This window comes from Procambarus clarkii, chromosome 37 (genome assembly GCF_040958095.1).
Source record: "Procambarus clarkii isolate CNS0578487 chromosome 37, FALCON_Pclarkii_2.0, whole genome shotgun sequence".
Classification (NCBI taxonomy): Eukaryota; Metazoa; Arthropoda; class Malacostraca; order Decapoda; family Cambaridae; genus Procambarus; species Procambarus clarkii.
In genome coordinates, this window is record NC_091186.1 from 6,269,167 (window position 1) to 6,285,506 (window position 16,340).

A 16,340-nucleotide genomic window follows, 5' to 3' on the forward strand; every position below is an offset into this window, starting at 1 on the left:
GACAGGTTGTAGGAGGACAGGTTGTAGGAGGACAGGTTGTAGGAGGACAGGTTGTAGGAGGCCAGGCTGTAGGAGGACAGGTTGAAGGAGCACAGCTTGTAGGAGGACAGGTTGTAGGAGAACAGGTTGTAGGAGAATAGGTTGTAGGAGGACAAGTTATAGGAGGACAAGTTATAGGAGGACAAGTTGTAGGAGGACAGGTTGTAGGAGGCAAGGCTGTGGGAGGACAGGTTGTAACAGGACAGGTTGTAGGAGGACAGGTTGTAGAAGGACAGGTTGTAGGACGACAGGTTGTAGGAGGCTAGGTTGTAGGAGGCCAGGTTATAGGAGGACAGGTTGTAAGAGGACAGGTTGTAGGAGGACAGGTTGTAGGAGGACAGGTTGTAGGAGGACAAGTTGTAGGAGGAAAGGCTATAAGAGGCCAGGTTGTAAGAGGCCAGGTTGTAGGAGGAAAAGTTGTAGGAGGACTGGTTGTAGGAGGACAGGTTGTAGCAGGATAGGTTTTAAAAGGACAGGTTGTAGGAGGACAGGTTGTAGAAGGATAGGTTGTATGAAGACAGGTTGTAGGAGAACAGGTGGTAGGACAGGTAGTAGAAGGACAGGTTGTTGGAGGACATATTGTAGGAAGGACATGTTGTAGGAGGACCGGTTGTAGGAGGACAGGTTGTAGGAGGACAGGTTGTAGGGGGACAGGTTGTAGGAGGACAAGTTTTAAGAGGAAGGTTGTAGGAGGACAGGTTGTAGGAAGCCAGGTTGTAGGAGGACAGGTTGTAGGAGGACAGGCTGTAGGAGGACAGGCTGTAGGAGGACAGGTTGTAGGAGGACAGGTTGTAGGAGGCAGGCTGTAGGAGGACCGGCTGTAGGAGGACAGGTTGTAGGAGGCAGGCTGTAGGAGGAAAGGCTGTAGGAGGACAGGCTGTAGGAGGACAGGTTGTAGGAGGCAGGCTGTAAGAGGACAGGCTGTAGGAGGCAGGCTGTAGGAGGACAGGCTGTAGGAGGACAGGTTGTAGGAGGACAGGTTGTAGGAGGCAGGCTGTAGGAGGACAGGCTGTAGGAGGACAGGTTGTAGGAGGACAGGTTGTAGGAGGCAGGCTGTAGGAGGACAGGTTGTAGGAGGACAGGTTGTAGGAGGCAGGCTGTAGGAGGACAGGTTGTAGGAGGACAGATTGTAGGAGGCAGGCTGTAAGAGGACAGGCTGTAGGAGGACAGGTTGTAGGAGGACAGCTTGTAGGTGGAGAGGTTTTGTGAGGACAGGCTGTGGGAGGACAGTCTGTGGGAGGACAGGCTGTAAGAGGACAGGCTGTAGGAGGACAGGTTGTAGGAGGCAGGCTGTAGGAGGACAGGCGGTAGGAGGACAGGTTGTAGGAGGCAGGCTGTAAGAGGACAGGCTGTAGGAGGACAGGTTGTAGGAGGCAGGCTGTAGGAGGACAGGCTGTAGGAGGACAGGTTGTAGGAGGACAGGTTGTAGGTGGACAGGTTGTGTGAGGACAGGCTGTGGGAGGACAGTTGTGGGAGGACAGGCTGTAGGATGGCAGGTTGTAGGAGGACAGGTTGTAGGAGGACAGGTTGTAGGAGGACTGGGTGTAGGAGGACTAGTTGGAGGAGGACAGGTTGTAGGAGGACAGGTTGTAGGAGGAAAGGTTGTAGGCGGCCAGGCTGTTGGAAGACATGTTGTAGGACAGGCTGTAGGAGGACAGGTTGTAGGAGGACAAGCTGTAGGACAGGATGTAGGAGGACAGGTTGTAGGAGGACAGGTTGTTGGAGGACAGGTTGTAGGACGACAGGTTGTAGGAGGCTAGGTTGTAGGAGGCCAGGTTATAGGAGGACAGGTTGTAAGAGGACAGGTTGTAGGAGGACAGGTTGTAGGAGGACAGGTTGTAGGAGGACCAGTTGTAGGACAAGTTGTAGAACAGGTTGTAGGAGGAAAGGTTGTAGGAGGACGGGTTGTATGAGGACTGGGTGTAGGAGAACTGGTTGTAGGAGGACAGGTTGTAGGAGGACAGGTAGTAGAAGGACAGGTTGTAGGAGGACAGGTTGTAGGAGGACAGGTTATAGGAGGACAGGTTGTACGAGGACTGGTCGTTGGAGGACAGGCTCTAGGAGGACATGTTGTAGGAGAACAGGTTGTAGGAGGACAGGTTGTAGGAGGAAAGGTTGTAGGAGGACAGGTTGTAGGAGTACAGGATGTTGGAGGACAGGTTGTAGGAGGACAGGTTGTAGGAGGACAGGTTGTAGGAGGACAGGTTGTAGGAGGCCAGGCTGTAGGAGGACAGGTTGAAGGAGCACAGCTTGTAGGAGGACAGGTTGTAGGAGAACAGGTTGTAGGAGAATAGGTTGTAGGAGGACAAGTTATAGGAGGACAAGTTATAGGAGGACAAGTTGTAGGAGGACAGGTTGTAGGAGGCAAGGCTGTGGGAGGACAGGTTGTAACAGGACAGGTTGTAGGAGGACAGGTTGTAGAAGGACAGGTTGTAGGACGACAGGTTGTAGGAGGCTAGGTTGTAGGAGGCCAGGTTATAGGAGGACAGGTTGTAAGAGGACAGGTTGTAGGAGGACAGGTTGTAGGAGGACAGGTTGTAGGAGGACAAGTTGTAGGAGGAAAGGCTATAAGAGGCCAGGTTGTAAGAGGCCAGGTTGTAGGAGGAAAAGTTGTAGGAGGACTGGTTGTAGGAGGACAGGTTGTAGCAGGATAGGTTTTAAAAGGACAGGTTGTAGGAGGACAGGTTGTAGAAGGATAGGTTGTATGAAGACAGGTTGTAGGAGAACAGGTGGTAGGACAGGTAGTAGAAGGACAGGTTGTTGGAGGACATATTGTAGGAAGGACATGTTGTAGGAGGACCGGTTGTAGGAGGACAGGTTGTAGGAGGACAGGTTGTAGGGGGACAGGTTGTAGGAGGACAAGTTTTAAGAGGAAGGTTGTAGGAGGACAGGTTGTAGGAAGCCAGGTTGTAGGAGGACAGGTTGTAGGAGGACAGGCTGTAGGAGGACAGGCTGTAGGAGGACAGGTTGTAGGAGGACAGGTTGTAGGAGGCAGGCTGTAGGAGGACCGGCTGTAGGAGGACAGGTTGTAGGAGGCAGGCTGTAGGAGGAAAGGCTGTAGGAGGACAGGCTGTAGGAGGACAGGTTGTAGGAGGCAGGCTGTAAGAGGACAGGCTGTAGGAGGCAGGCTGTAGGAGGACAGGCTGTAGGAGGACAGGTTGTAGGAGGACAGGTTGTAGGAGGCAGGCTGTAGGAGGACAGGCTGTAGGAGGACAGGTTGTAGGAGGACAGGTTGTAGGAGGCAGGCTGTAGGAGGACAGGTTGTAGGAGGACAGGTTGTAGGAGGCAGGCTGTAGGAGGACAGGTTGTAGGAGGACAGATTGTAGGAGGCAGGCTGTAAGAGGACAGGCTGTAGGAGGACAGGTTGTAGGAGGACAGCTTGTAGGTGGAGAGGTTTTGTGAGGACAGGCTGTGGGAGGACAGTCTGTGGGAGGACAGGCTGTAAGAGGACAGGCTGTAGGAGGACAGGTTGTAGGAGGCAGGCTGTAGGAGGACAGGCGGTAGGAGGACAGGTTGTAGGAGGCAGGCTGTAAGAGGACAGGCTGTAGGAGGACAGGTTGTAGGAGGCAGGCTGTAGGAGGACAGGCTGTAGGAGGACAGGTTGTAGGAGGACAGGTTGTAGGTGGACAGGTTGTGTGAGGACAGGCTGTGGGAGGACAGTTGTGGGAGGACAGGCTGTAGGATGGCAGGTTGTAGGAGGACAGGTTGTAGGAGGACAGGTTGTAGGAGGACTGGGTGTAGGAGGACTAGTTGGAGGAGGACAGGTTGTAGGAGGACAGGTTGTAGGAGGAAAGGTTGTAGGCGGCCAGGCTGTTGGAAGACATGTTGTAGGACAGGCTGTAGGAGGACAGGTTGTAGGAGGACAAGCTGTAGGACAGGATGTAGGAGGACAGGTTGTAGGAGGACAGGTTGTTGGAGGACAGGTTGTAGGACGACAGGTTGTAGGAGGCTAGGTTGTAGGAGGCCAGGTTATAGGAGGACAGGTTGTAAGAGGACAGGTTGTAGGAGGACAGGTTGTAGGAGGACAGGTTGTAGGAGGACAAGTTGTAGGAGGAAAGGCTATAAGAGGCCAGGTTGTAAGAGGCCAGGTTGTAGGAGGAAAAGTTGTAGGAGGACTGGTTGTAGGAGGACAGGTTGTAGCACGATAGGTTTTAAAAGGACAGGTTGTAGGAGGACAGGTTGTAGAAGGATAGGTTGTATGAAGACAGGTTGTAGGAGAACAGGTGGTAGGACAGGTAGTAGAAGGACAGGTTGTTGGAGGACATATTGTAGGAGGACAGGTTGTAGGAGGACATGTTGTAGGAGGACCGGTTGTAGGAGGACAGGTTGTAGGAGGACAGGTTGTAGGGGGACAGGTTGTAGGAGGACAAGTTTTAAGAGGAAGGTTGTAGGAGGACAGGTTGTAGGAAGCCAGGTTGTAGGAGGACAGGTTGTAGGAGGACAGGTTGTAGCAGGACAGGTTGTAGGAAGACAGGTTGTAGGAGGCCAGGCTGTAGGAGGACAGGTTGTAGGAGGACAGGTTGTAGGAGGACAGGTTGTAGGAGGCCAGGATGTAGGAAAACAAGTTGTAGGAGGCCTGGTTGTAGGAGAACAGGTTGTAGGAGGCCAGGCTGTAGGAGGACAGGTTGTAGGAGGACAGGTTGTAGGAGGCCAGGTTGTAGTAGGACAGGTTGTAGGATGATTGGTTGTAGGAGGACAGGTTGTGGAAGGACAGGTTGTAGGACGACAGGTTGTAGGAGGCCAGGTTGTAGGAGGCCAGGTTTTAGGAGGACAGGTTGTAGGAGGACAGGTTGTAGGAGGACAAGTTGTAGGAGGAAAGGCTATAGGAGGCCAGGTTGTAGGAGGAAAGGTTGTAGGAAGACAGGTTGTAGCAGGATAGGTTTTAAAAGGACAGGTTGAAGGACAGGTTGTAGGAGGATAGGTTGTATGAGGACAGGTTGTAGGAGAACAGGTTGTAGGAGGTTAGGTTGTAGAAGGACAGGTTGTAAGAGGACTGGTTGTAGGAGGATAGGTTTTAGGGGGACAGGTTGTAGGAGGACAGGTTGTAGGAGGACCAGTTGTAGGACAAGTTGTAGAACAGGTTGTAGGAGGAAAGGTTGTAGGAGGACGAGTTGTATGAGGACTGGGTGTAGGAGAACTGGTTGTAGGAGGACAGGTTGTAGGAGGACAGGTAGTAGAAGGACAGGTTGTAGGAGGACAGGTTGTAGGAGGACAGGTTATAGGAGGACAGGTTGTACGAGGACTGGTCGTTCGAGGACAGGCTCTAGGAGGACATGTTGTAGGAGAACAGGTTGTAGGAGTACAGGTTGTAGGAGGACAGGTTGTAGGAGGACAGGTTGTAGGAGTACAGGATGTTGGAGGACAGGTTGTAGGAGGACAGGTTGTAGGAGGACAGGTTGTAGGAGGACAGGTTGTAGGAGGCCAGGCTGTAGGAGGACAGGTTGAAGGAGCACAGCTTGTAGGAGGACAGGTTGTAGGAGAACAGGTTGTAGGAGAATAGGTTGTAGGAGGACAAGTTATAGGAGGACAAGTTATAGGAGGACAAGTTGTAGGAGGACAGGTTGTAGGAGGCAAGGCTGTGGGAGGACAGGTTGTAATAGGACAGGTTGTAGGAGGACAGGTTGTAGAAGGACAGGTTGTAGGACGACAGGTTGTAGGAGGCTAGGTTGTAGGAGGCCAGGTTATAGGAGGACAGGTTGTAAGAGGACAGGTTGTAGGAGGACAGGTTGTAGGAGGACAGGTTGTAGGAGGACAAGTTGTAGGAGGAAAGGCTATAAGAGGCCAGGTTGTAAGAGGCCAGGTTGTAGGAGGAAAAGTTGTAGGTGGACTGGTTGTAGGAGGACAGGTTGTAGCAGGATAGGTTTTAAAAGGACAGGTTGTAGGAGGACAGGTTGTAGAAGGATAGGTTGTATGAAGACAGGTTGTAGGAGAACAGGTGGTAGGACAGGTAGTAGAAGGACAGGTTGTTGGAGGACATATTGTAGGAAGGACAGGTTGTAGGAGGACCGGTTGTAGGAGGACAGGTTGTAGGAGGACAGGTTGTAGGGGGACAGGTTGTAGGAGGACAAGTTTTAAGAGGAAGGTTGTAGGAGGACAGGTTGTAGGAAGCCAGGTTGTAGGAGGACAGGTTGTAGGAGGACAGGCTGTAGGAGGACAGGCTGTAGGAGGACAGGTTGTAGGAGGACAGGTTGTAGGAGGCAGGCTGTAGGAGGACCGGCTGTAGGAGGACAGGTTGTAGGAGGCAGGCTGTAGGAGGAAAGGCTGTAGGAGGACAGGCTGTAGGAGGACAGGTTGTAGGAGGCAGGCTGTAAGAGGACAGGCTGTAGGACGCAGGCTGTAGGAGGACAGGCTGTAGGAGGACAGGTTGTAGGAGGACAGGTTGTAGGAGGCAGGCTGTAGGAGGACAGGCTGTAGGAGGACAGGTTGTAGGAGGACAGGTTGTAGGAGGCAGGCTGTAGGAGGACAGGTTGTAGGAGGACAGGTTGTAGGAGGCAGGCTGTAGGAGGACAGGTTGTAGGAGGACAGATTGTAGGAGGCAGGCTGTAAGAGGACAGGCTGTAGGAGGACAGGTTGTAGGAGGACAGCTTGTAGGTGGAGAGGTTTTGTGAGGACAGGCTGTGGGAGGACAGTCTGTGGGAGGACAGGCTGTAAGAGGACAGGCTGTAGGAGGACAGGTTGTAGGAGGCAGGCTGTAGGAGGACAGGCGGTAGGAGGACAGGTTGTAGGAGGCAGGCTGTAAGAGGACAGGCTGTAGGAGGACAGGTTGTAGGAGGCAGGCTGTAGGAGGACAGGCTGTAGGAGGACAGGTTGTAGGAGGACAGGTTGTAGGTGGACAGGTTGTGTGAGGACAGGCTGTGGGAGGACAGTTGTGGGAGGACAGGCTGTAGGATGGCAGGTTGTAGGAGGACAGGTTGTAGGAGGACAGGTTGTAGGAGGACTGGGTGTAGGAGGACTAGTTGGAGGAGGACAGGTTGTAGGAGGACAGGTTGTAGGAGGACAGGTTGTAGGCGGCCAGGCTGTAGGAAGACATGTTGTAGGACAGGCTGTAGGAGGACAGGTTGTAGGAGGACAAGCTGTAGGACAGGATGTAGGAGGACAGGTTGTAGGAGGACAGGTTGTAGGAGGACAGGTTGTAGGACAGGTTGTAGGAGGACAGGTTGTAGGAGGACAGGTTGTAGGGGACAGGTTGTAGGAGGACAGGTTGTAAGAGGACAGGTTGTAGGAGGATAGGCTGTAGGAAGCCAGGTTGTAGGAGGACAGGTTGTAGGAGGACAGGTTATAGGAGGACAGGTTGTAGGAGGAGATGTTGTAGGAGGACAGGTTGTAGGAGGCCAGGCTGTAGGAGGACAGGTTGAAGGAGCACAGCTTGTAGGAGGACAGGTTGTAGGAGATCAGGTTGTAGGAGAATAGGTTGTAGGAGGACAAGTTATAGGAGGACAAGTTATAGGAGGACAAGTTGTAGGAGGACAGGTTGTAGGAGGCAAGGCTGTAGGAGGACAGGTTGTAATAGGACAGGTTGTAGGAGGACAGGTTGTAGAAGGACAGGTTGTAGGACGACAGGTTGTAGGAGGCTAGGTTGTAGGAGGCCAGGTTATAGGAGGACAGGTTGTAAGAGGACAGGTTGTAGGAGGACAGGTTGTAGGAGGACAGGTTGTAGGAGGACAAGTTGTAGGAGGAAAGGCTATAAGAGGCCAGGTTGTAAGAGGCCAGGTTGTAGGAGGAAAAGTTGTAGGAGGACTGGTTGTAGGAGGACAGGTTGTAGCACGATAGGTTTTAAAAGGACAGGTTGTAGGAGGACAGGTTGTAGAAGGATAGGTTGTATGAAGACAGGTTGTAGGAGAACAGGTGGTAGGACAGGTAGTAGAAGGACAGGTTGTTGGAGGACATATTGTAGGAGGACAGGTTGTAGGAGGACATGTTGTAGGAGGACCGGTTGTAGGAGGACAGGTTGTAGGAGGACAGGTTGTAGGGGGACAGGTTGTAGGAGGACAAGTTTTAAGAGGAAGGTTGTAGGAGGACAGGTTGTAGGAAGCCAGGTTGTAGGAGGACAGGTTGTAGGAGGACAGGTTGTAGCAGGACAGGTTGTAGGAAGACAGGTTGTAGGAGGCCAGGCTGTAGGAGGACAGGTTGTAGGAGGACAGGTTGTAGGAGGACAGGTTGTAGGAGGCCAGGATGTAGGAAAACAAGTTGTAGGAGGCCTGGTTGTAGGAGAACAGGTTGTAGGAGGCCAGGCTGTAGGAGGACAGGTTGTAGGAGGACAGGTTGTAGGAGGCCAGGTTGTAGTAGGACAGGTTGTAGGATGATTGGTTGTAGGAGGACAGGTTGTGGAAGGACAGGTTGTAGGACGACAGGTTGTAGGAGGCCAGGTTGTAGGAGGCCAGGTTTTAGGAGGACAGGTTGTAGGAGGACAGGTTGTAGGAGGACAAGTTGTAGGAGGAAAGGCTATAGGAGGCCAGGTTGTAGGAGGAAAGGTTGTAGGAAGACAGGTTGTAGCAGGATAGGTTTTAAAAGGACAGGTTGAAGGACAGGTTGTAGGAGGATAGGTTGTATGAGGACAGGTTGTAGGAGAACAGGTTGTAGGAGGTTAGGTTGTAGAAGGACAGGTTGTAAGAGGACTGGTTGTAGGAGGATAGGTTTTAGGGGGACAGGTTGTAGGAGGACAGGTTGTAGGAGGACCAGTTGTAGGACAAGTTGTAGAACAGGTTGTAGGAGGAAAGGTTGTAGGAGGACGGGTTGTATGAGGACTGGGTGTAGGAGAACTGGTTGTAGGAGGACAGGTTGTAGGAGGACAGGTAGTAGAAGGACAGGTTGTAGGAGGACAGGTTGTAGGAGGACAGGTTATAGGAGGACAGGTTGTACGAGGACTGGTCGTTGGAGGACAGGCTCTAGGAGGACATGTTGTAGGAGAACAGGTTGTAGGTGTACAGGTTGTAGGAGGACAGGTTGTAGGAGGACAGGTTGTAGGAGTACAGGATGTTGGAGGACAGGTTGTAGGAGGACAGGTTGTAGGAGGACAGGTTGTAGGAGGACAGGTTGTAGGAGGCCAGGCTGTAGGAGGACAGGTTGAAGGAGCACAGCTTGTAGGAGGACAGGTTGTAGGAGAACAGGTTGTAGGAGAATAGGTTGTAGGAGGACAAGTTATAGGAGGACAAGTTATAGGAGGACTAGTTGTAGGAGGACAGGTTGTAGGAGGCAAGGCTGTGGGAGGACAGGTTGTAATAGGACAGGTTGTAGGAGGACAGGTTGTAGAAGGACAGGTTGTAGGACGACAGGTTGTAGGAGGCTAGGTTGTAGGAGGCCAGGTTATAGGAGGACAGGTTGTAAGAGGACAGGTTGTAGGAGGACAGGTTGTAGGAGGACAGGTTGTAGGAGGACAAGTTGTAGGAGGAAAGGCTATAAGAGGCCAGGTTGTAAGAGGCCAGGTTGTAGGAGGAAAAGTTGTAGGAGGACTGGTTGTAGGAGGACAGGTTGTAGCAGGATTGGTTTTAAAAGGTCAGGTTGTAGGAGGACAGGTTGTAGAAGGATAGGTTGTATGAAGACAGGTTGTAGGAGAACAGGTGGTAGGACAGGTAGTAGAAGGACAGGTTGTTGGAGGACATATTGTAGGAAGGACAGGTTGTAGGAGGACCGGTTGTAGGAGGACAGGTTGTAGGAGGACAGGTTGTAGGGGGACGGGTTGTAGGAGGACAAGTTTTAAGAGGAAGGTTGTAGGAGGACAGGTTGTAGGAAGCCAGGTTGTAGGAGGACAGGTTGTAGGAGGACATGTTGTAGCAGGACAGGTTGTAGGAAGACAGGTTGTAGGAGGCCAGGCTGTAGGAGGACAGGTTGTAGGAGGACAGGTTGTAGGAGGACAGGTTGTAGGAGGCCAGGATGTAGGAAAACAAGTTGTAGGAGGCCTGGTTGTAGGAGAACAGGTTGTAGGAGGCCAGGCTGTAGGAGGACAGGTTGTAGGAGGACAGGTTGTAGGAGGCCAGGTTGTAGTAGGACAGGTTGTAGGATGATTGGTTGTAGGAGGACAGGTTGTAGGAGGACAAGTTGTAGGAGGAAAGGCTATAGGAGGCCAGGTTGTAGGAGGAAAGGTTGTAGGAGGACAGGTTGTAGCAGGATAGGTTTTAAAAGGACAGGTTGAAGGACAGGTTGTAGGAGGATAGGTTGTATGAGGACAGATTGTAGGAGAACAGGTTGTAGGAGGTTAGGTTGTAGGACAAGTTGTAGAACAGGTTGTAGGAGGAAAGGTTGTAGGAGGACGGGTTGTATGAGGACTGGGTGTAGGAGAACTGGTTGTAGGAGGACAGGTTGTAGGAGGACAGGTAGTAGAAGGACAGGTTGTAGGAGGACAGGTTGTAGGAGGACAGGTTATGGGAGGACAGGTTGTACGAGGACTGGTTGTTGGAGGACAGGCTCTAGGAGGACATGTTGTAGGAGAACAGGTTGTAGGAGGACAGGTTGTAGGAGGACAGGTTGTAGGAGGACAGGTTGTAGGAGTACAGGATGTTGGAAAACAGGTTGTAGGAGGACATGTTGTAGGAGGACAGGTTGTAGGAGGACAGGTTGTAGGAGGCCAGGTTGTAGGAGGACAGGTTGTAGGTGGACAGGTTGTAAGAGGACAGGTTGTAGGAGACCAGGCTGTAGGACGACAGGCTGTAGGAGGACAGGTTGTAGGAGGACAGGTTGTAGGAGGACAGGTTGTAGGAGGCCAGGTTGTAGGAGGACAGGTTGTAGGTGGACAGGTTGAAAGAGGACAGGTTGTAGGAGACCAGGCTGTAGGACGACAGGTTGTAGGAGGACAGGTTGTAGGTGGACAGGTTGTAGGAGGACAGGTTGAAGGAGGCCAGGCTGTAGGACGACAGGTTGTAGGAGGACAATTTGTAGAAGGCCAGGTTGTAGGAGGACAGGTTGTAGGAGAGCAGACTGTAGGAGGCCAGACTGTAGGAGGACAGGTTGTAGGTAGAAGGACAGGTTGTAGGAGGACAGGTTGTAGGAGGCCAGGCAGTAGAACGACAGGTTGTAGGAGGACAGGTTGTAGGAGGACAGGTTATAGGAGGCCAGGTTGTAGCGGGACAGGTTGTAGGAGGACAGGTTGTAGGGGGACAGGTTGTAGGAACGGTTGTAAGAGGACAGGTTGTAGGAGGACAGGTTGTAGGAAGCCAGGTTGTAGGAGGACAGGTTGTAGGAGGACAGGTTATAGGATGACAGGTTGTAGGAGGACAGGTTGTAGGAGGACAGGTTGTAGGAGGCCAGGCTGTAGGAGGACAGGTTGAAGGAGGACAGGTTGTAGGAGGACAAGTTGTAGGAGAACAGGTTGTAGGAGAACAGGTTGTAGGAGGACAGGTTACAGGAGGACAGGTTGTAGGTGGCAAGGCTGTAGGAGGACAGGTTGTAATAGGACAGGTTGTAGGAGGACCGGTTGTAGGAGGACAGGTTGTAGGAGGACCGGTTGTAGGAGGACAGGTTGTAGGAGGACAGGTTGTAGGGGGACAGGTTGTAGGAGGACAGGTTGTAAGAGGACAGGTTGTAGGAGGACAGGATGTAGGAAGCCAGGTTGTAGGAGGACAGGTTGTAGGAGGACAGGTTATAGGACAGGTTGTAGGAGGACAGGTTGTAGGAGGACAGGTTGTAGGAGGCCATGCTGTAGGAGGACAGGTTGAAGGAGGACAGGTTGAAAGAGGACAGGTTGTAGGAGAACAGGTTGTAGGAGAACAGGTTGTGCGAGGACAGGTTATAGGAGGACAGGTTGTAGGAGGACAGGTTGTAGGAGGACAGGTTGTAGGAGGACAAGTTGTAGGAGGAAAGGCTATAAGAGGCCAGGTTGTACGAGGCAAGGTTGTAGGAGGCAAGGTTGTAGGAGGAAAGGTTGTAGGAGGACAGGTTGTAGGAGGACAGGTTGTAGCAGGATAGGTTTTAAAAGGACAGGTTGTTGGAGGACAGGTTGTAGAAGGATAGGTTGTATGAGGACAGGTTGTAAGAGGACAGGTGGTAGAAGGACAGGTTGTTGGAGGACAGATTGTAGGAGGACAGGTTGTAGAAGGACATGTTGTAGGAGGACCGGTTATAGGAGGACCGGTTGTAGGAGGACAGGTTGTAGGAGGACAGGTTGTAGGGGGACAGGTTGTAGGAGGACAAGTTTTAAGAGGAAGGTTGTAGGAGGACAGGTTGAAGAAGGACAGGTTTTAGGAGGACAGGTTGTAGGAGGACAGGTTTTAGGAGGACAGGTTGTAGGAGGACAGGTTGTAGGAGGACAGGTTGTAGGAGGCCAGGCTATAGGAGGACATATTGTAGTAGGACAGGTTGTAGGAGGACAGGTTGTAGGAGGCCAGGATGTAGGAGAACAAGTTGTAGGAAGCCTGGTTGTAGGAGAACAGGTTGTAGGAGGCCAGGCTGTAAAAGGACAGGTTGTAGGAGGACAGGTTGTAGGAGGATAGGTTGTAGGAGGCCAGGTTGTAGTAGGACAGGTTGTAATAGGATTGGTTGTAGGAGGACAGGTTGTAGAAGGACAGGTTGTAGGACGACAGGTTGTAGGCGGCCAGGTTGTAGAAGGCCAGGTTTTAGGAGGACAGGTTGTAGGAGGACAGGTTGTAGGAGTACAAGTTGTAGGAGGAAAGGCTATAGGAGGCCAGGTTGTAGGAGGAAAGGTTGTAAGAAGACAGGTTGTAGCAGGATAGGTTTTAAAAGGACAGGTTGTAGGACAGGTTGTAGGAGGATAGGTTGTATGAGGACAGGTTGTAGGAGAACAGGTTGTAGGAGGATAGGTTGTAGGAGGACAGGTTGTAGGAGGTTAGGTTGTAGAAGGACAGGTTGTAGGAGGACTGGTTGTAGGAGGATAGGTTTTAGGAGGACAGGTTGTAGGAGGACAGGTTGTAGGAGGACAGGTTGTAGGACAGGTTGTAGAACAGGTTGTAGGAGGACAGGTTGTAGGAAGATAGGTTGTAGGAGGCCAGGCTGTAGGAGGACAGGGTGTGGGAGGACAGGTTGTAGGAGGCCAGGTTGTTGGAGGACAGGTTGTAGGAGGACAGGTTGTAGGAGGACAGGTTATAGGAGGACAGGTTGTACGAGGACAGGTTGTTGGAGGACAGGGTGTAGGAGGACATGTTGTAGGAGGACAGTTGTAGGAGGACAGGTTGTAGGAGTACAGGATTTAGGAGGACAGGTTGTAGGAGGACAATTTGTAGAAGGCCAGGTTGTAGGAGGACAGGTTGTAGGAGACCAGACTGTAGGAGGCCAGACTGTAGGAGGACAGGTTGTAGGTAGAAGGACAGGTTGTAGGAGGACAGGTTGTAGGAGGCCAGGCAGTAGAACGACAGGTTGTAGGAGGACAGGTTGTAGGAGGACAGGTTGTAGGAGGCCAGGTTGTAGCGGGACAGGTTGTAGGAGGACAGGTTGTAGGGGGACAGGTTGTAGGAACGGTTGTAAGAGGACAGGTTGTAGGAGGACAGGTTGTAGGAAGCCAGGTTGTAGGAGGACAGGTTGTAGGAGGACAGGTTATAGGATGACAGGTTGTAGGAGGACAGGTTGTAGGAGGACAGGTTGTAGGAGGCCAGGCTGTAGGAGGACAGGTTGAAGGAGGACAGGTTGTAGGAGGACAAGTTGTAGGAGAACAGGTTGTAGGAGAACAGGTTGTAGGAGGACAGGTTACAGGAGGACAGGTTGTAGGTGGCAAGGCTGTAGGAGGACAGGTTGTAATAGGACATGTTGTAGGAGGACCGGTTGTAGGAGGACAGGTTGTAGGAGGACCGGTTGTAGGAGGACAGGTTGTAGGAGGACAGGTTGTAGGGGGACAGGTTGTAGGAGGACAGGTTGTAAGAGGACAGGTTGTAGGAGGACAGGATGTAGGAAGCCAGGTTGTAGGAGGACAGGTTGTAGGAGGACAGGTTATAGGACAGGTTGTAGGAGGACAGGTTGTAGGATTACAGGTTGTAGGAGGCCAGGCTGTAGGAAAACAGGTTGAAGGAGGACAGGTTGAAGGAGGACAGGTTGTAGGAGAACAGGTTGTAGGAGAACAGGATGTGCGAGGACAGGTTATAGGAGGACAGGTTGTAGGAGGACAGGTTGTAGGAGGACAGGTTGTAGGAGGACAAGTTGTAGGAGGAAAGGCTATAAGAGGCCAGGTTGTAGGAGGCAAGGTTGTAGGAGGCAAGGTTGTAGGAGGAAAGGTTGTAGGAGGACAGGTTGTAGGAGGACAGGTTGTAGCAGGATAGGTTTTAAAAGGACAGGTTGTAGGAGGACAGGATGTAGAAGGATAGGTTGTATGAGGACAGGTTGTAGGAGGACAGGTGGTAGAAGGACAGGTTGTTGGAGGACAGATTGTAGGAGGACAGGTTGTAGAAGGACATGTTGTAGGAGGACCGGTTGTAGGAGGACCGGTTGTAGGAGGACAGGTTGTAGGAGGACAGGTTGTAGGGGGACAGGTTGTAGGAGGACAAGTTTTAAGAGGAAGGTTGTAGGAGGACAGGTTGAAGGAGGACAGGTTTTAGGAGGACAGGTTGTAGGAGGACAGGTTTTAGGAGGACAGGTTGTAGGAGGACAGGTTGTAGGAGGACAGGTTGTAGGAGGCCAGGCTATAGGAGGACATATTGTAGTAGGACAGGTTGTAGGAGGACAGGTTGTAGGAGGCCAGGATGTAGGAGAACAAGTTGTAGGAAGCCTGGTTGTAAGAGAACAGGTTGTAGGAGGCCAGGCTGTAAAAGGACAGGTTGTAGGAGGACAGGTTGTAGGAGGATAGGTTGTAGGAGGCCAGGTTGTAGTAGGACAGGTTGTAATAGGATTGGTTGTAGGAGGACAGGTTGTAGAAGGACAGGTTGTAGGACGACAGGTTGTAGGCGGCCAGGTTGTAGGAGGCCAGGTTTTAGGAGGACAGGTTGTAGGAGGACAGGTTGTAGGAGTACAAGTTGTAGGAGGAAAGGCTATAGGAGGCCAGGTTGTAGGAGGAAAGGTTGTAAGAAGACAGGTTGTAGCAGGATAGGTTTTAAAAGGACAGGTTGTAGGACAGGTTGTAGGAGGATAGGTTGTATGAGGACAGGTTGTAGGAGAACAGATTGTAGGAGGATAGGTTGTAGGGGGACAGGTTGTAGGAGGTTAGGTTGTAGAAGGACAGGTTGTAGGAGGACTGGTTGTAGGAGGATAGGTTTTAGGAGGACAGGTTGTAGGAGGACAGGTTGTAGGAGGACAGGTTGTAGGACAGGTTGTAGAACAGGTTGTAGGAGGACAGGTTGTAGGAAGATAGGTTGTAGGAGGCCAGGCTGTAGGAGGACAGGGTGTGGGAGGACAGGTTGTAGGAGGCCAGGTTGTTGGAGGACAGGTTGTAGGAGGACAGGTTGTAGGAGGACAGGTTATAGGAGGACAGGTTGTACGAGGACAGGTTGTTGGAGGACAGGCTGTAGGAGGACATGTTGTAGGAGGACAGTTGTAGGAGGACAGGTTGTAGGAGTACAGGATTTAGGAGGACAGGTTGTAGGAGGACAGGTTGTAGGAGGACAGGTTGTAGGAGGACAGGTTGTAGGAGGCCAGGTTGTAAGAGGACAGGTTGTAGGAGACCAGGCTGTAGGACGACAGGTTGTAGGGGGACAGGTTTTAGGTGGACAGGTTGTAGGAGGACAAGTTTTAAGAGGAAGGTTGTAGGAGGACAGGTTGTAGGAAGCCAGGTTGTAGGAGGACAGGTTGTAGGAGGACAGGTTGTAGGAGGACAGGTTGTAGGAGGACAGGTTGTAGGAGGCCAGGCTGTAGGAGGACAGGTTGTAGGAGGACAGGTTGTAGGAGGACAGGTTGTAGGAGGCCAGGTTGTAGTAGGACAGGTTGTAGGAGGATTGGTTGTAGGAGGACAGGTTGTAGAAGGACAGGTTGTAGGACGACAGGTTGTAGGAGGCCAGGTTGTAGGAGGCCAGGTTTTAGGAGGACAGGTTGTAGGAGGACAGGTTGTAGGAGGACAAGTTTTAGGAGGAAAGGCTATAGGAGGCCAGGTTGTAGGAGGAAAGGTTGTAGGAAGAGAGGTTGTAGCAGGATAAGTTTTAAAAAGACAGTTTGTAGGACAGGTTGTAGGAGGATAGGTTGTATGAGGACAGGTTGTAGGAGAACAGGTTGTAGGAGGATAGGTTGTAGGAGGACAGGTTGTAGGAGGTTAGGTTGTAGAAGGACAGGTTGTAAGAGGACTGGTTGTAGGAGGATAGGTTTTAGGGGGACAGGTTGTAGTGGACAGATTGTAGGAGGACCAGTTGTAGGACAGGTTGTAGAACAGGTTGTAGGAGGACAGGTTGTAGGAGGACAGGTTTTAGGAGGACAGGTTGTAGGTGGACAGGTTGTAAGAGCAC